This window comes from Ochlerotatus camptorhynchus, unplaced genomic scaffold (genome assembly GCF_037179485.1).
Source record: "Ochlerotatus camptorhynchus isolate MF236.1 unplaced genomic scaffold, CSIRO-AGI_Acam_v1.1 ptg000558l, whole genome shotgun sequence".
In the NCBI taxonomy this organism is placed as follows: domain Eukaryota; kingdom Metazoa; phylum Arthropoda; class Insecta; order Diptera; family Culicidae; genus Ochlerotatus; species Ochlerotatus camptorhynchus.
Genome location: NW_027041041.1, coordinates 497,365 through 517,644, shown reverse-complemented (window position 1 = coordinate 517,644; position 20,280 = coordinate 497,365). Strand labels below are relative to the sequence as shown.

At 36.3% G+C, this 20,280-nt stretch overlaps 1 protein-coding gene across 3 annotated transcripts in view; it reads right to left on the bottom strand.

The window, feature by feature from the left end:
* Positions 1-20,280, bottom strand: part of LOC135713497 (atrial natriuretic peptide receptor 1) — a 292,939-nt gene that overhangs the window by 157,287 nt on the left and 115,372 nt on the right. For 2 of the 3 annotated variants that reach the window (XM_065236625.1, XM_065236624.1), the window contains exon 1: positions 15,399-16,164. The exons of the other annotated variant lie outside the window; for it this stretch is intronic. The gene's annotated coding sequence lies outside the window, so the exon portion shown is untranslated. Of the gene's footprint in view, positions 1-15,398; positions 16,165-20,280 lie in introns of those variants that run through there. 3 annotated transcript variants of the gene reach the window in all.

Genomic DNA, 20,280 nt, shown 5'->3' with positions numbered 1-20,280 from the left:
TTACTTGTATTCAATTTTAACTGCTTACACTTCAACCATCTACTTAGATACTGCAAATCTTCATTCAAGTGTGAGACGGCAACTTCTAAATCCTTAGCTGCAATGAATAACACAGTATCATCTGCAAAAAGATTAATGTCGCAAAACCGTAAAACACGTCGCAAGTCATTAATATACATAATAAATAAAAGGGGCCCTAATACACTTCCCTGGGGCACTCCAAGGTTGTTCCCCACGGGACTGGAAACAGAATCATTAAAAACAGTCCGTTGAGTTCTGTCAGACAAATAGCTTTCAAACCATTTATATGCAGTACTCGTAATTCCAAAGCGCTTGATTGTACTTAACAGTAAGGGCCTAGAAATTGTTTCAAAAGCGCGTTTCAGATCCAAAAAAACAGCAACAATCGTATCTTTACGCTCCAAGTTGTCTTTCCACTTTGCTAACACCAAATTCAATGCAGTTTCACAAGAATGCCCTTCCCGATATCCCGATTGTTCTGGTATCAACAAAGAGTTGCTATTCAAATACTCCAACAGCTGGCCTTTAACAACAAGTTCTAAGATTTTCTCTAAAGTGTGCAACATGTTGATGGGACGAAACTCTTCGGCTTTAATCGTTCCAGCAACTTTTTGAATAGGAACCACTAAGGATTCCTTCCAAATTTGTGGTACATGTCCATTCTGCAATGATTTATTAATAAGGTCCAGAAAGATGTGGCCAATGACATGAAAGCAATCTTGAATAACTCTAGCATTATCATTATCTACTCCAGCCGATTTTCCAAATGAAAAACAAATAACTCTAAGTTCATCTAATGTGATTGGGTGAAAAACTTCAAATCTGCAACTACTATTAACTGGCTGTTTTATTTCGTCAGGTTCATCGACCAATTCAATGGATTGATTAATCAATTAAACACTTTCGACAAAATAATCATTAAACTTAGATGCAATTACTTGTTCTGACTGTTCTAATGTGCCATTAAAAGTTATGGACCGCGGTTTGCAATTACTAGGTTTTAAAAAGATTTCAAAATTTTCCATAACTCTTTGCTGTTGTTTTGATGCTGATCAATCTTCCTTTGAACATATTCACAACGAGTTTTCTTTATCGATTGTGAAAACTTATTACGCGCGATTGTGTACCTAGTCCAATGATTGTCATTATTAGATCTACAAAACTTTTTGTACCATTTGTCCCTTTTCCGTTTAAGACGCAAAAGATCCAAATTGTACCAGCTGTTCGAGTTTTTCAAAGCAACAAACTTTTGCTCAACTAGTTGATTGGTACACGTTTTCAAAACGTTATTAAGAACAGCTGTAGATTCATCTAAGTTACCGTCCGCGAATGGAAAATCCAGGCTTCTCTCAACAAGGTTTGAAACAGCTTTCTTCGAATATTTCCTCCAGCACTTCAATTTTACAAAATTATCGTTATCGTTAACATGGTCTAAGACATTAATCACTAAAGTCTCATGATCGGTTATTTTCAAATTAGTATCCGTAACTGAACAAATGGAATCAAAATTGGAATAAACGTGGTCAATTAAAGTTCTACTGTGCCTGGAAATACGCGTATATTCATTAACCGTTTGCTCTAAATTAAAAAACTCAGCTAAACGCTTCAAATGATTCGAATTATGGTTATCACGCCAATTAATATTAAAATCACCAGCCAATATATTTAATTTACTAGAATCAAGGAATGTCTCAAGCCAGTTTTATAAAACTTCAACAAAACGCTGGTAACTAGAACTGGGAGAATGATACAAAACACCATAATTACCCATCTTCATGCCACGTACATCTTCATGCCCAAGAACCAGTTGCCATCAATAACTTCGTTGGTACGAAGGTTGAATTGAACTGATTCTTTGACATAAATAGCAACACCGCCAGTGTGTCTAGAATGTGATAAACAAGCAGCAACAATATATCCCGGAATACTATACTGATCAAAAGCTTCAGTTTCTACAATATGAGTTTCAGATAATAAAACTAAAAGAGGACGTTTTTCCTCAACAATCTGACGTAATGCTACGTAGTTTGTTGACAACCCCGCAATATTCAAGTATAAAAAATCGAATTGATTCACATTCCTGGAACTTGGCTGCTATTTATTGAAACGCAAGCTGCTTTTCTTCTGATCAAAAAGTCTTTTATAGAGCAAACATTCCGAGCTAAATGCGGCATGGTTGACGTCCAAGTTCATTTTTCGTTCTTTATTCGTTTTCAAACAATTAATACATTTCAATACAGTTGAGATCTTGAGGCAAAGTTTCATCCAAATCAAACATTACCATTTTTTTTTAAATCGACTTTAAATTTTAAAAATCTATTTTTTTCAGTGTAGGTCTCAAATAAATTTTTTTTCAGTATTTTTTTTTTTGATAATTTGGTCAATTTTCTAAAAGTCATCCATACAACATATTTTTGTTGGAGTTGTCATTTTTCCATAATATTTTTTTGAAAAAAATCGGCAGAAAAAGTTTGGCCCTTCTCAGATGCTAGTCTAGATAAATTTTGGAAAAACTGAGTATGCAAAAGTGCTTATTTAGTCAAAGTCTACACATCCAGAAAATTTTATTGAAATCTGAGAGGGTGCTGCCAGCTTCGATTCGATTTGGCGCGAAATGCGTCAAAACCGTCAAATATCATTCGAATGCTTCCGTGATTTCGATCAAATTCATCAATTTTGTATTTGTTTCAACCATTTCAAATGTATGCAATGCCCTTACATGCTTTCGCGAACAAAATACCGTAGTCCGGGCATTTCAGAGTAAACATCGCAGTGGAATTAGTGCTTGCCAGCTGTGTTTGAAGCAGCTCCCGATCATCTTGGCAGATCAGTTTAGTTTTACATACTCATTTACAAATTGTTACAAACAATAGGGCCATCTGTTGGTGGTCCAACTGCTTTTTGCATCAAAAAACAAATTTTCGTTTCACTTCATGTGGACGTCAAAATGAGCAATTACTATTGCTATTTTTGATTGAGACATATTGACGAAGTGCATATTTTCAATTTTAATAATTAGGGTAGATGTTCCAGTTATGGCTTTACGTTCCTATTATGGTGTATTCCAAATATGGCCTTTCGGGAATCCAAAAAATGAAAAAAAAGCTGTTAAAACTTCAATAATAAAAAAGCACATTTTAAATATTTTTAAACTTATGTTAAGTAACCTCATGAAAATTGATTACTTTTTTGATATTGAACACAATGAACACTTTAAAATTGACCAATAGCATACACTTTTAGTATATATTTTCAATTTTTTTGTCAACAAAACCGTTTCTTGAGTACTAAGTTTCCTAAAAAAGTTCTAAAATTGAACTTAAAGTTGATGTTCTACGGTTTTGGACAATTTTAAAGTGTCTATTGTGTTCAAAATCTGTTTAAGTTAGCAGTTCAAGTTTTTACAAGTTCTTTTTTTAAATTTTCTGACAAAAATTTGTGATTTTTTTCTCAGTGTATATTTTTTTTTATGAAAGGCAATCTAGTTTCCAACAACTTTGTCCCAGACGTCATTTCGATTAAATAGGTCGTTTTCGTGCTATGATTTATTGAATGATATAAAAAAAAACTCATTTTGAAAAGTTAAGCGAGAGTCATTCCAACACAAACTTGGGTCATTGACTCTAGCAAACAATTAGGCGAAGTTTCATGGAATTCTGAGAGGTATAATCTGAAATTAATGTATTTTTTCGCTATTTGGCGTGGATTTTCTCAAGGGGGAAATTTGGTTATTTCCATTTCGTCAAGCCAGTGTAGACTACATACAATGATTATTACAATGTTTACTTACATACTATGCATTAATTCTATTCTGTTTTAGCTTAGTTTTTATTTGCTGCTTGGACATGGTGATGTCAATAGTTCCGCAATGCAAATTATATAGGTGCATCATTCGATTGATTGGGCTATTTTTTGCATAGTTTGTTCTGTACGATGTTTCTGAAAATAAATTCCGTGTTCTAAGATATCGACAAGGTGTGTAAAAATTTAATTGTGCGAGAATTTGTGCCGAATCTATGCGCATTGAAATAATGTCGTTGATGAAGAAAAGCATTGCAAATTGGCGGCGCTCCTTAAGTGTTTGTATATTGATGAGCATGCAGCGCGCTTCATAAGATGGTAATGGAAATGCAGTCCAATTCAATTTACGTAAAGCATATAAAAATACCTGTGTTCCATATCACGAGGTCAAAAAGCAATGAAGTGTACAATAATTTCCATGCCTCTGTCACTCCCAACGATTTATAATGTATGTTTTAGTATTTAAATGGGGCGGTTGGTACGGTACGTATTCCCTCTTTTTTTCCTGTGATTAAAATGGAAACTGCTGTCTATATTTTCTGAAACCAGACATGTTGTAAATTGATATTAAATTTAACAAACGCTACTCAGTTGATTTAATGTTTTGTTCAAAGCTATCGTTTAATGTTTATAATTTGAATCTATGATGAATTTAACCATTAAAATCTAAGAGCCTTATTTTCAATCGGTCAGGAATTTATCAGTTGTTTAACATCCGTTGGAAATTAGAGTATTAGTTTTGTTTCAATTTTGAAATATTTTAAAATTTAGTAAGGTGCAAGCACTCATTTCCGATGCTCACTCTACTTCATTCTTAAGTATTTAAAAAAATATTCTCAAATTTACCATACATAAAAACAAGAACCAATTGCTCGAATTGAATCAATCGAAAGTTGTTTAATCAAAATCCCTAGAAAACTGACGAAATGCTACTGATTTGGCAGGATGAAAAGGAAACTTAAGAGCAATATCTAAAAATTTATTCTCGCATTTCACAAATCCGGCTACTATTTACGATTCAAATGTTGTATGTAAATTATCTAGAATCAATTTACTTAACTGCTTCCACTGGATGATGAAATTGCTTTTAAGGTTTTAAAACTGTTATTCTCCACAAAATTTTGAGAATTTATCACATCTTCCCCCGTTCCATAGCAATGGATGATGGCGAAGATTAAGTTTCCAGTTTGACACAAGTTTCAAAACTCTTGATTCTTTGTGTTTAGGGTTTGACACCCCCCCCCCCCCCCCACTTTTCTGTGCCGATCCGGATCAGCATCACACTGATGCCATGAACATAGCCGTACTGAAGAGGTTTAATTATACAATTAGTAGCAAAATCATCCATCCAGGCATTGCTCGAATAGGTCGGTTGGAAAATTGATACCCACTACAAAGAAGAAAACGCTAAACACTCCGCCGGTTGCGGCTGGAAGTTTTTAGATTAATTTTCTCACCATAATTATGGTGGAAATTAGCATGAATCAATTGGTGGGAGTTTATTGTATACCATGATTGTTCGAGGAAATTTGCAAAGTTAAAATAGATCCTTTATAATCTGAGTCGCATAACTAATAGATGAGCCTAAAGTTATTGATAGGTGTCTAAATAGATATTTGAAGTATGAACGAAGAATATTCTGGATGAATACGATGAATCATTCAATCTATTCTGTAAAACGTAGCATTCCAAACATGTAAACTGCTGATAAGCTCCATTATTCTGCCACAGATTTTAAACCATTTTTACTGAAGTTCTAAAAGAATCTAAAAAAATACTCAATTTCGATTGCAATTTTATTAGAGTATACTGCTGCTTGAGCTTTGACGTAAAGTAATAGATTGTGACGTTTTCTTCGTCAAAACACTCTTCGCACAGTGGACGAAAAAGTACCAAATCGTGGCATTTATTATCAGTTCCTCAGAGTTGCATTATGGCAACATTGTGACCCGAGCAAACCTGAACTCTTGTACTTAGGCATTCATGTGGTGACATAAAAGCAGTTCGGAACTCTACCACTAGGGCGGTGCTGTTGCCAACTTTTTGCTTAAGCATTTTAGATAGATAGTGTAAGTTTCTAGAGATTGCCATTTTAAGCAACTCTTCTCAAGATACTAGCTTTGCAAGTCCTTAAGATTTGGAGACTTAGATAATTGGATGGATGATTTAACCTAGAACTTCCCTATTGGTGGGTTTATCGTGTTCTTTTGTTCTAAATACTTCTTCATTAAGTACAATTTACTTTCACATCTAACCGACCTAGACATATACTTATGGAGAAATTTTATGGATATTTTTGAATTTATCGAAACAATTATCAAAAATCATTAAATGCTTTTTCTCTCGCTTCCTCCTGGTTAGTGTTGCAGAAGGCAATATCTTGAAGAAACTTACCAACAAACTGCGGAAACACGTCTAAACTCTTGTACGGTACACAAAATGGCAAACATGTTATAATATGCCTATAGGATAAGTAAAGTAAGTAAGGTCACAATCTGCTGCATTGCACAGTTCTATTGATTTGTATAGAGGAAATTTGAACGAATTTGGTTGCGATTACGGGAAAATGTCAAAGTTATGTTGGAAAAATATATAGGAAATACAAGGAAGCTAATAATTTGCTTGAAAAAAAATTTAACATTGCTCAATATTACCTATATCTGATAATAATATTGACCAAAGCAACCAAAGCAGAACAATTTTCTTGAACATTGCAAATCGATTCGACTTCTGTACAAAAAGCTATTAACCGCTTAGCAGGCTCGCTTACCCCACATATGCCTGTTGGCATGCACTTGGCCAAAAGTAAATGGTGATAGTTTTGTAAACAGAAGTCGACCTGAAAAAATTCGACAAATTTATTGGAAACCTTAATTCAACACGAAAAAGCACTGAGCAGTGCTGCAAAACATGGACCATACACGGCGATATTGTTAAAACAGCTTTCGTCACTCATTCTCAAGGGAAATCATGTCAGTAACAATGTAGTCATGGAAATTGTCAGTGACAATGTAGTAAGCAGTGATGCACCGAATAGTGCATAACAATTTTGTCCCACCATAAAATTTTTACCCCTTTCTATTGATTATATTTATAAAATGTTTGTCATTAAGTAAAGCCGTACAAGACCTGCAGCGTGTTTCCGTATATGCGTGTTTCCACCACCTGCGTAGGATATCGTACCTATTCAACACACATGGGCCGGGACCAACGACTTTACTTCCCTTCCGAAAGAAGACGTGACCAGAGATTTTTATGGCTCAGAAAAATCCCACCGACCTGGGCTGGGATTGAACCCAGACCCAGGCTGTGCTTTGATTTTTCAAATATTGCAAGTTTGCTGCTACACATTTTACCGGAGGCATCGTGTTCGGAGTGCTAATACATTATCATGTGAATACGTTACAAATTAGTTTAACTAAACACAACCCTAAAAATTCTTCCAAGCTTCAGAGGCTTCAATATTTTTAATGGAACATAATCTTTTATTTCAACTCGCATTTCTGGACAAGTCACAAATGACTCAAGAGTGTTAAAGTGACTATATTAAAGGGTTTTCCAAAAGGGATTTCCTAACTTTGACAGTTCATTGCGGCCATATTGTTGAAGCTACAAGTGTCAAATTAGCTGTCATTTATTTAGTGTGTCTTGCCAAATTACCATGGAGAGTTATAGCGTCCCACAGCACGTGCAAATGATAAAGTTGTTTTATCAAAGTAGGGGAAATGGCTCTAATGTTGACCTATGGATCTAAGATTGGACCCATCACTAAAAATCTGCTATTTATCAAAATTTAGTCAATTGCTGAATTTATGTATGGGCCCAAATTAGGGGCATTTAGGCCGACATTACATCAATTTCCCTTTTAAGTGTTCTTTGCGAGCAACGTTCCAAGCACTTCGCCCATTTTATGGTCGCAATAATCGTCCTACCGAGAGAACTGCTCGCAATGTGGTGAACAAATTCTAGGAAACTGGTTCAGTGAACGATCAACCACCACCCGTACGTCAACGGAACGCAAGGACTGCCGAGAATATTGACGCTGTACGTGAAAGTGTGCAGGAGAACCCACGGCAGTCGATTCTGCGCCGCGTACAAAAACTGGGCCTCTCGCAGGCTTCAACAACTTGGCGAATTCTGCGTCGAAACATGGGTCTGCACCTATACAAGATTCAATTGACCCAGGAGCTCAAGCTTAACGATCATAGACAGCGCCGTGTGTTCGCTGATTGGGTTTTCGAGCAGTTGGAAACAGACCCTGATTTTTCCTGAAAAATCTTCTTCAGCGACGAGGCCCATTTCTGGATGAACAGGTATGTGAACAAGTAAAATTGTCGAATTTGGGACAACGCCTATCCACACGAGGTCACCAAGTGGCAATGCATCCCCAGAAAGTCACTGCCTTCGAAAACGACGCTGGCGAGGGCATCACCGTCAACGTCAACGGAGAGCGCTACAGGTCGATGATTACCGGCTTCTTCTGGCCTAAAGTGAACGATATGTGGTTCCAACAGGACGATGCAACGTGCCACACAGCGCACGAAACAATCGATATTCTGCATGAGTGATTTCAAGGCAAGGTTATTTCACGCGGAGGCGATGTTAACTGGCCACCAAGATCGTGTGATTTAACCCCGCTAGACTTTTTCTTGTGGGGTTATGTTAAGTCGTAGATCTATGCCAATAAGCCGCAAACCACCGATGCCCTCAAAGCCATCAACGAGATTCAGTCCGATTTATGCGCCAGAGTCATGAAAAATTGGACCTCTCGGATGCACGCCACCAAGCGAAGCCTAGGCGGCCATTTGAACGATGTCATATTCAATACATAATAATATTGATAGGCCTTTCCACCGAAAATAAATCTCGTCAATATCTCACACACACACAGTTTGTTTTATCCAACTTTAAAGATAAGAAACGCTTAGTGGAGAACCCTTTTCTTTTATCAAAAAAAAGGATCTAGCAAATATTTCAAAACCTGGCAACTGAATTATTTCTCTTAGTATCAGATTCCTTAAAATTTCTCCAAATTTTAAACTATTGTATTGTGGCTGCAATTCTGAAAAAAAAATTCCAGTATCTAAAATAACGTCCAAGGTTCAGAATCTTGAAAAAAGGTTTTAGTCTTTGGTAATCCTGGAAAAAAATGGTTTTAGTTTTTGAAATCCCAAACATAAATTCTCTAAACCCAGGGGATGTGGGATGAAAGTTCAGACAAAAGTATAAACAGAGATGTTTATGTTTATTTATTTCGTCAAGCAAAAGTAGACTACTTTAATGGTTACAATGTTTTACTTACATACTATGCATTATTTCTATTATTTTTAGTCGGATTTTAATTTCTTCTTTTGATATAGTGATGCTAATGACTTCACAGTGTAGATTATAATTTTCGTTTTCTTAGATGCCGACATTCACACCCTGTTTAGTTGTGAAAGTATTTCTGATGATGTCCAGGATGTCTTGCAAAAATAGATAGGGATGCATAGGATTACTTAGGATGCATAGAATAGCAAATGTGCCCAGGGTGCCTCAATGAATGATGACCAAATTCCCTGATATTCCTTGATTTTACAGTAAATAAAAAAATCCAAGTGCAGTGCCTACCCGTTTGTGGCACCTCATCAGCTATTACTTTCCTCAGATATGTACTAGTGATTTCTTTAACTTTTTTCATGAATCTATGAAGCACAATTGCAAATTGTATAAAGTATTCGATAAATTTTATAGAATGCAAAAAAAATACATAAATCCCGTGTTGTCAAAAACAGGAATGAACCACATTTAACTAAATTCACAAATTTTAAACGAAGTAAGTGCCAGGTAATCAGGTCAAGTAGTAACCTTTTTTTTTAACTTTTTATTTGTTCCAAATTCAAAATAAATTACATTTCATTTTAACCTAGGTGCTCCAGTTACTGCAGTAACGTACCAGCCTTAATTGTTATGATATATATCTAAGTGTTTTTACATTGTTCCTGTCTTGGCAATTCAGTATTTTAAACAGGTTTTTTATCCTGCATGTCAGTATAAAAATTGATATCTTAAAACTAAAACTAAAACTAAATCTTATCTAAGTATAAAGGGAATTAATCGTTGCAATTGAGGATTGCAACGATTTTTGCCGGAAATTATTATTATTTTGTTGGACATTTGTGCTAAAGTCTCAACATTCGAAATTCTATGTACTTCGGTAGTACTGTACCAGGGAGGCAACTTCAAAATCATTTTCAGAACTTTGTTCTGAATCCTTTGAAGTGCTTTTTTCCTGGTAGTGCAACAACTAGACCATATTGGCACAGCGTAAAGCATGGCCGGTCTAAAAACTTGTTTAAATATTAGAAGTTTATTCGTCAGGCAAAGTTTGGATTTCCTGTTTATAAGAGGATACAAACATTTAATATATTTGTTACATTTAGCTTGAATGCCCTCAATGTGATCTTTAAAAGTTAATTTTTGGTCAAGTATTAATCCAAGATATTTCACTTGGTTTGACCAGGAAATTGGAACTCCGTTCATAGTGACTATGTGACTACTACTAGGTTTCAAAAAGGAAGCTCTAGGCTTATGTGGAAATATTATAAGTTGAGTTTTGGAAGCGTTGGGAGAAATCTTCCATTTTTGTAAATAAGAAGAGAAAATATCTAAGCTTTTCTGCAGTCTGCTGCAAATAACACGAAGACTTTTTCCTTTAGCGGAAATGCCTTTGTCATCAGCGAACAAAGATTTGTGGCAACCCTGAGGCAAATCAGGGAGGTCCGAAGTGAAAATGTTATACAATATAGGCCCAAGAATGCTACCCTGAGGAACTCCTGCTCTAACAGGTAGTCGATTAGATTTGGAATTTTGATAATTTACCTGCAGAGTTCTGTCAGTTAAATAATTTTGAACTAATTTCATAATATAAAGTGGAATATTAAACTTTTTCAATTTAGCAATCAAACCTTCATGCCAAACACTGTCGAATGCTTTTTCTATGTCTAGAAGAGCAACCTTCAGATTTGTTTGAACGAATTAAATTGGTAACTCTTAAGAGTTGATGAGTAGTTGAATGCCCATGGCGAAATCCAAACTGCTCATCTGCAAAAATTGAGTTCGTATTGATTAGACCTGTTCATTTTAATTGAAATGTTCGGAATGTAACGGGTCAATCGTGATTACTGTTCGTCATGTTAATTTGAACTTTTGTGCAAATTTTCAGCAAAATCGGTGTTGATTTAGAGGTGCTTCAGGTTAATTTTATGTTTTTAAGGTAATTTACGGCTTACAATATTTGTATCTCGAGACTGAAATAACGAAAACTGCTGTAACAACTTTCATAGCAAAGTTTAATGTGTCATGTATCAACTTTGTGACCAAAGGTTGATTATTAGAAGTGATTTTATTGAAGTTTGACTTAGTTTCATGCTCGAAGATATCTTAAAAAGTGAAGAATTTTAAAGTATTTGTTCTACTAATTTTCCACCCGTATGATATAAAAATGTGTAGTGTACGACATAATGTTCCTCATATTGTTCTAGAAGTTTCGTTCAAACATAGTTTTCGTGTATATTTCATAGATTGAGAAATAAAAATCAGAAAAGAGGCCGTTTTAGCTAAAATTCACAAGACAACAGAACCAATAAAAGTCAATTAGATTGACAGAACATAGTTGCATTGCTTTTCAATGACGACCGATGACTGTTTCATTGATATATGATTTTTTCATAAATATGAATCCTCAGTAGACGTGTTTTTTTTTTTATCAAAGGCAAGTGTCACTCGAACCATAACAGCAATTTATAAATAACGAATAAAAAATTCCATTTTAGGGGCAGTAATGCTTCCTAAGTCAAAATTGTCAAAATTTCCGTTAGAATTACTTTGGTTAGTATTTTGATTTCTACCCGCTGCAATAGCAGCATAGGTAGCTCCATTAACTCGCTGAACATTGTTAGCAGCGAGGGGAGTAGGTACAGATGAAAAATTTGAAGCAGGGGTGATATTTGTACCTACAGGTACGAATGTAGAATTTGTTCCTCGCTGACCGTTGTTAACAGCAGAGGAATTTGTACCTGGTCGGAAACGTGGAGCGTTTCCTACCTGACGGTTAGAACGAGATTGTAGGATCGCTTTGCGAGTCTTACATTCCCAAAAATTGGATTTGTGGTTTTCACCACAATTTGAACATTTAAATTTCTTAGGATCTTCCTTCCAGTCGTCCTTTGCGTGAGAGGAATCACCACAATTCATGCATTTAGCTGGCATGTAGCAATTTTTAGTTCCGTGACCCCATCCCTGGCACTTACGGCACTGAGTGAGATTTTGGAAATTTCCTCCAGTCTTCCTGAAGTGTTCCCACTTCACTCGGACATGGAGCATAAGGCTAGCTTTTTCTAAGGCCTTAAGGTTGTTTAGTTCACTAGACTTGAAGTGAACTAAATAAAAATCATTAGAAATCCCGTTGCGCGAATCGCCAGGACGGGATTTCATTTTCATTTTGATTACTTGGAGTGGCACAACTCCAAGTAATTTTGCCAGTTCATCTTTGATCTGATCCAGGGATTCACCACTGGGCAGTCCTTTCATGACAACCTTGAACACACGTTCAGTTTTGGTGTCGTAAGTAAAAAATTTGTGCTTCTTCTCAGTAAGATACTTGAGAAGACATTTAAATCCGTCCAAGGTTTCAGCCAATACACGGCATTCACCCCGACGTCCAATTTGTAGAGAAAACTTAACTTTCACGAAGTTCAAAAGTTCCATGCGAAGAGCATGGAAATCGGAAGTGGTTATCACAATAGGGGGAATCTTTTCCTTCTTGGCATTAAGCCGGGAAAGTTTACTAGAATTTTTCTTGGATGATGGATCATTCTCATCATCCGTGAGCAAATCAAATTGATTACTCAAATTAATTTCTTCAGAAGGGGGGTCAAGAGTTTGCCCCTTTCTTTTGCGTTTAGGCGCCATGGCGGCAGTAAATTTTTCTCCAAATCGACTTCCAAGCAGATTACTATAAGAATCTGAAGGATCGAAGAGGAATTTTCCAAATCGATATCCAAGAAGGATTACCTCGGGTAGGGTCCAAACAAGGATCGAAAAGGAATAAGAGTTGAACAAGGTAGAAAATTTTTTTACAGGTTGAGCACTGAAAAGTGCTGTTTAAATTTGTTGTAGCTTTAGGTAGTAGTAACACTTCCTTCAGCAAAAAGCAAATAGATCCGCACGGCAAGAGAGCACGATGCGTCAAGTAGTAACCTGGATGTTACTATTTTGTCTGTGTTACTATGATTGATAGCGTTGTATGAAGGAAACTGCATCCATCTCGATTTAAATCTACAAAAAAAGACTTACTTAATCGCTTATAGTTTCCAGCAAGTTCATAATCCACAGTTCGAAAAAGTAGTGAAAATTTTTGATCAATATCTATGCACATAGATGGAGCGTCACATATCATACATGTTACATTATAAATCGTGTAATGTTCTGAAGAACAAGAACTATAAGTATTCAGAATAAAAATCTACTCCTAACTCTTTACCGCTCTTACATTTACGCGAAGGCGCCCCACTGCAGACGAGCAGACGCACCAATGTACTCGAAAGTTAAATGTTGTCAGACGCAAATAGGTGTGATATCTATTAAGAGACGAATCCTGATGAATGTGGGCGTCTTAGTGGAATACCTGTATAATGAGAGAGAGAAGGATTAGTATTTTCCATTTAATTCCACTACTTTATTTGCTTATCCTTGACAGATACGCGTATTTCGTCTACAATGTGCAGACTTCTTCAAGTCGAGTATTAGTACAAGACACTGAAGAAGTCTGCACATTGTAGACGAAATACGCGTATCTGTCAAGGATAAGCAAATAAAGTAGTGGAATTAAATGGAAAATACTAATCCTTCTCTCTCTCATTATATTAAGAGACGCTCATTCCCATTTGGAGGATAAATTTTGCCACAACTAACAACGTCTAGCGTCTACGGATATGGATTTTGAACAACCCTCAGGATCTCAGTTCAACTCAGGATTGTGCCAACATCTAGTGGAAGCTGAATTTATATTAGAATCACCGAAATACCCTTTTATTTGAGTCATATTTGCTCAATATGCAAAAATGCAACATCAAGCTTGCAAATCTATTTAAAATTTGAAATGAACAACCATCCTCAAACTACACCGAGTAACTAAGTTGTTTGAAGCTAGCGAAGTCAGCTATACTTATTAATAAGTTTCTGTGATTAAGAAATATTTCTCTGAATTTGAATGAAATTCTCTGAGATTCTCTGATTTTCCAGGTCCAAAAATGAATTCCCTGATATTTCTTGGTTTGTCCAGGTAGTTGGCACCCTAGGAATCATGAATAGATTATAGATGATCACCATTTAAATTCATAATTTTAACCATCGCGTACAATCTTCCCTCTTTTAATTATGAGCCATACATGGTATGAACTACACAATTGTGTACAAGCTTGTATGAAATATTGCTGATTTATGCGATATTTTGCTTAATTTTACATTAAATATCAAGTAAATGTAAGCAAATTCTAAACAGATAAAAATTCTGAATTTTAATTATGATGTAAACATTTATTCACGTAAACTTGTATTTCATCTCACGCAACCGAGCAACTTGTAAACAATGTTGTTTACAAAGATGGGATTTTGTATACAATATTTGCTACATTGCGTGAAATGTGTCAGAACTTTACATGATATATATTATAAACGTATATGATATGTGACGCTCCATTTATGTGCATCAAATTGAACAGAAATTTATTCTACTTTTTGGAACTGTGTAGCGTTAACAACGTGTGCGCAATATATTGCAGACATGTACATAAATTTTTCAAACGGTGCAGAGCTCTACATCGGTTTAAATGACTTCAAGTAATTGAGAAGGTTCCGTAACAAAGACTTTTTCCCAGGCATTTTAAGAACATGAGCTAATAAATAAATTGTTAAATCTATAAAATATTGCACTATGAAGGGAACCGCTATTCTAAGCTGAAATGATTTGATTATTTTTTCTACTTCATCATCATCGAGTCATTATCACCAGTCATCATGGAGCAAAGTGGTTCACATTTAAGGCCAATATATAGAGATCCTGACCATAATTCCGATTTCTGTTCTCAGCAATGATGTGCAGGTGAACAAGTTGAAGACCTAGAACCAATTAATAGTAAAATTAACAAATTTTACTATCTTCGATTTGATGATCCTTATAACGTGGAAGTTTCCTCAGGAGGTGCTCAAGCCCTCCAAACGACTGAGACTATCTCAAAATTAAGCTGAATTTCATTCATTAAAAAAAAACTGATAATGAGCTATAACATATAAGCCACTTTTGTTTTAAATGGGTGACATTTAAAACATCAATGGATACTCTATTTTAGCAATGCTCCTGAGTCGATTCACAACCCTCGCATAGCTTATCACATCGTTCATCTCAACGCGGGGACCTTCTTTCTACTTTAGCTTCAATCCAATTATCTGATGCCACTTTTCTGATTAAGTAACACGTTAAAAGTGCCTGACGAGCTAGCAGTTGCAAACCATTAAGATAGTTGAAAACTACTTACAATACAGGTCCCAAAATTAGCTGCACAGCCTTGACGATTGAACTATCGAAAACCCTTCACCGTATCCTGCTTTTAGTATAATAAATTCCAATTCACTTTCACGTTAAACTAAAACTGACGTAATGATCTGGATCAGACCAAGTTCACTAGGCTGTTCGATGCAGCTCTGTCACACATAATATTCGCAAATTGTTCCACTTTTATGCTCACGGAAGGTGCTCCTTGGTATGGCATAATGGTGTCGAAACTGGTTTTTTTTTTTATTTCTCTCGATGTCACATTTTTATCACACACTGCTTGTTTTCGCAACAGTTGTCAGCGTGCAGCATTCAATTTCACATTCACATAACCGAAATAATCTCACCGCACTCGATGAAAGAGATCAAAGGGACTGACCCGGGAAGCGCACCCATCTGACATGTTTCCATATTTATTCACAAATCCCATTTCACGCACTTCGAATTGGCTCAAATATGTCAGTTTGAGCTGCAATCTTCTTTCTTCCAAAACAATAAATCGGCCACGTGAAGAGACCCCCATGCGATCGTTGTTGACTTTGACCGTTGAAATTATCAACAATGCCACGTTCAGCGTTTATTTACAATCGCGCCGCATTATACTAACACTCGACGAAACACAAACACCAACTATCGAACTAAAATCAACTCCGGAGCACACGGTTATGTCCTGTCCCGTCTACTCGTCCTAAGTAACTGAAAACATTTCTCTCGGGTGTTCGCGACTAGAGCGACCGGTCTGCGTCGGAACCTAGTGATGACTAAACATACAACAACTACTGCTGAACGAGTGACGCCGCGTCGACAAGGGGTGGCGTTGTTTACTAAATCCGTTACGCCTCTCCCCCAAGGGGAGACCATCATCCGCGTAAGATCCGCGTGCTTTCGCCGACGAGGGAACAGAGCATGCTGTCAACGGTAAGAGAGTGATAACTAGATTCTCTCGTCAATGAGACCGGCGGCGGCGACCGGGTGAAGTTTGCTCTGAGCGCGAGAAAACCATAGGTACCTATCGACAGTTTTGATTCATCGAGTGAATTTCTACTGGGAGAGCTATTTCGAACCAATGAATGCGTTTATGCCCGCTGTACTTGCTTGATGCTGCTGATGTACCATTGTAGATTAATCACACCATGCCATTTTCCATACGATGGCTGGAATTTCTTCGAAGTTAGCATGGATGTTTAAATAAAACAATGTTCTATACATCAGACAAAACAGCAACGTCAATTGTTTTCGTTTGAGACGACCAAAAGTGCTTCTATTGAATAAAATAGTCTTAGATACCAAAATTAATTAAGTGGAACGAAATGAAAGATAACTTTTTTTGTTGTTTTATTTAAGCATTCCGCGAAACAACACAATTTCATTGCTTCTATTCTTTGTTTTTCAAATTAATACCCTGTTCACACTACAACCTATGTTACTCGTTATAGTCTATCTTGATATCAGAATCTGGAAATAAAATGTATGACGTTTGATGTCAAGATGCTGTATATCAAGTATTAGAGGCTGTAGTGTGAACGGGGTTTAACGTCATTTCAAAGTTCTATGAAAAGTTATGCAAAGTAGAATACAGTAGAAGATCGACGCGTAGTTTCCTTTAGGATGGGTTTGACTTACGGAATACTGAAATTATTGGTACAATGTCAAATAAATTATACTAACAATATAGTTCACTCTTCGCTATTCCATATCTCACGCAAGGGACAGAAACTTCACACTCAACACATGATCTATCATCAGAAAAGGCAAACAATATGCATTTGATTCAGAGCCGTCTTAACAACCCTTGGGGCCTTGGTTTATTTTTATTGCCCCCCCCCCCTGGATTTGATATCAATTTTCAAATTCAAGCACACATGAAATTAAAACAGGTCCTTGCGTCAATCTTCATTCGCATATTTTTTTCTAACCTGCTATTATTCTAAAGCACATTTAAATGGAATAAACTAAATCTGTTTACGATTCCTCATACTTGCGAATTTGTTAATAGAAGTGTTGATATCTATTTTCACCAATATTTTGCACTCAATTAATGATCAGTAACCAATTAAATCTGGTTTATAGCATCCTTCAATTTATTTTTCACTCAATATGATGGTTAGGATATCAATTCAGCTTATCGTTTACCAAACCGAACCCTGCTGCAAACCTAACCCTATTACCCAATACCCCAGTGATTCCTCGTGGAAGTGCAGAGGTGTTCTCGGCTTCCATTAAAGCGAGTGTCACGTCAACACATTCCTACCCCTTCCTTTCTTGACCTGTGTTCGGGCGCGGCCGGCGCTGGTATTGCCTAGTTTGAGATAACCAGTTTTTACACATTGAGGATGATTGCTAGTCCCAAGAATCGTCTATTGGTTCTTTGTGTAATTACAGCTGGTCTGGCAATAACAGAGTAGCAACCGTGGGCGGTCAATCATGCTCATGCTCCTTCAATTTATTTTTCACTCATTTTAATTTATCTTGGACAGTTGGTGATCATCATGACAGCCATGATTTGGATTCATAGAATGCCTTAAAACCTTGATAAAACTTCCAATACTACTTTAGTTCAGTTCATATGTCAATAATTAGTTTGTTCATTCTAATGTCATTCCGAGGGGTGAATGCTGGAATGCTTTTTGAATAAGTCATATGTAACAAACGTAAACAAATTGACATTTTGATGCTACCAGACACTACTCTGCTTACTGTTCCTAAAGGCAAAATTTGGGCCCTTATTTCTGTTTAATTTTCTCATGAAAAAAAAACAATTTGTCGTTCGGTAAAAAATCAGGCATTTTAATTAATTAGTTTGAAAGCTTCAAAACAAGGAAAGCTTCAAGGCAATGGCAAGACTCGATTATTTAAACAAAACTGACAGTGTTTTGAAATTAAAATTTAGTGAAACAGTTTTTAATTGAGGGTCAACGTTTTACCGAACGTTCAACTGTTGTAAGTAGTCGGTAATAATTTTTAAGTGTGTACGATTTCCGTAAGATGTTACTAATTGTACAACATTTTTAGACCACTAAAATGCGGACGATCGAATGTAACACCACGATACGCAAAAGGTCGTATAATATTTATTGGCTAATAATCGTATCTTTTTTTTAACCATAAAAGCTTACTCACACAGTTCGAAAAAGAAGTGTAAATTTCTGTTACTATGATGCACATGACTGTAGCGCCATTTACCAGGCAAGATCACATTTTAAATCCTGTAAATTTATGAGACATATCATGTATATCATTGTATGCAACCGTCCATCATTGTAAGCAAAGTTTCTTGCAAGTTGCTGGTTTACGTGAAAAGGAAGATTATTGAGAAGGATTTGAATGATGTATCTGTGCTGGGGCCCCTCCAAATTGGAGGCCCTGGCTGTAGCCATCCATTGCCCTACCGTTAATACGGCACTGATTTAATTGGGTGAGTCAGTTGCAAATATTACAAATGAAAAAATAAGTTGTACTTTAATTACAATCAGGGAAAAGAGTTGTACAAATTGCTTGAGTCTGTAGATACTTATGAGAACACGAATATAATTCTTTAAATAACTTTTGTTTTAACCCCCTGTTGTGGCTTTGAAGCATATACCGTAAGGTTTTTAGAATACAATAGTTGCTTTTTTTATGCAAAGGCGCACTTATTGGCCAAACATTGTGTCTCCGTTGATCATTGTTCTTATGTTGGTAATATAAATGTAACCATATTGTCAATATAAAATATAATGCTAATGCTGTATTTATTGATGAGTAATCAATAATAATCCTTACGGTGTTCGTCTTAAACCGATTTCCCCTACGTGACAACTAAAAACACAAAGCATAATGATCAATTAACCCCCGGATTACGGAGCATACACGAAGTTCAAAATGGGAGACTCTAAGTATAAATGCAATAAACCATGTACGACTGATGCTACATACGAAACTTTTGCTCCCTAATGCTCAAGCGGATCCAAATCGGGTCCTAATTAGCCTAACAAAATTTGAACTTGTCTAGTTAGAAACAGACAGTGCACAAACCTTTTGAAGTGTGTATGGCAATTACTATGGGAAAAGCAAATTTTTGATTTATATCTTTCAAATCACCATATTTATTTAAACAATATTGATACCTGTGCTTGTATGAAATTTTCTCAGCTACAGTACACAACTCATAGATGCGAAACCTAAATACGCTGACTACCGTTGGCACGCTTGCAAAAATTCTCCACTGAGAATATGTTACATGCTCCTCCCCTTAAAAAAAAATCGACCCTACACTCATTATCAAGACCTAGCATAAATTAAATGATCATTTAAATGAACTCCTAACTTCTTGTATAAGTTAACAAAAAGAAAAAAAATCTTCGAAATAAATTTACAATCTTCTTTCGTTATCATTTTGATTGCTAGGTAATTCTGGTAACTCTATGAAATGAACTCAACTTTGAGCATAACTGGCGCCAAGACTAAATGAACATATTTTCTCACCAGCATGGCTTCATCTCACTCTCTGGCCGGCTACTTTTTTTTTACGATTTCGACCATGAAATTGAAAGTTCGATTTCACGCTGTTTACTGCTGATACGAACCATAACCGATAGCATCGCATCAATCCAATCCCGTAAGGATCTGCTCTAAGCTCCAGGCAGTGCGTGAATCAAGTGTACATAAGAATGAAAGACGCTAGGTGCAAGTGTTGAGCTCAATGATGTCCGCCAGCACAACTGAATCAGTTTCGATGTATTTGTCGGTGGCGAGTAGCTTTGAGTATCTACATCTGACACTGAGCCTTGTTGGTTGTTATTACACGTCGGTACAGTTGGGATTTTTAGCCGCGCTGCCATGGCATTTCATTGCTCTGGTTGCTTTGTGGCGCATATTTTTTTTCC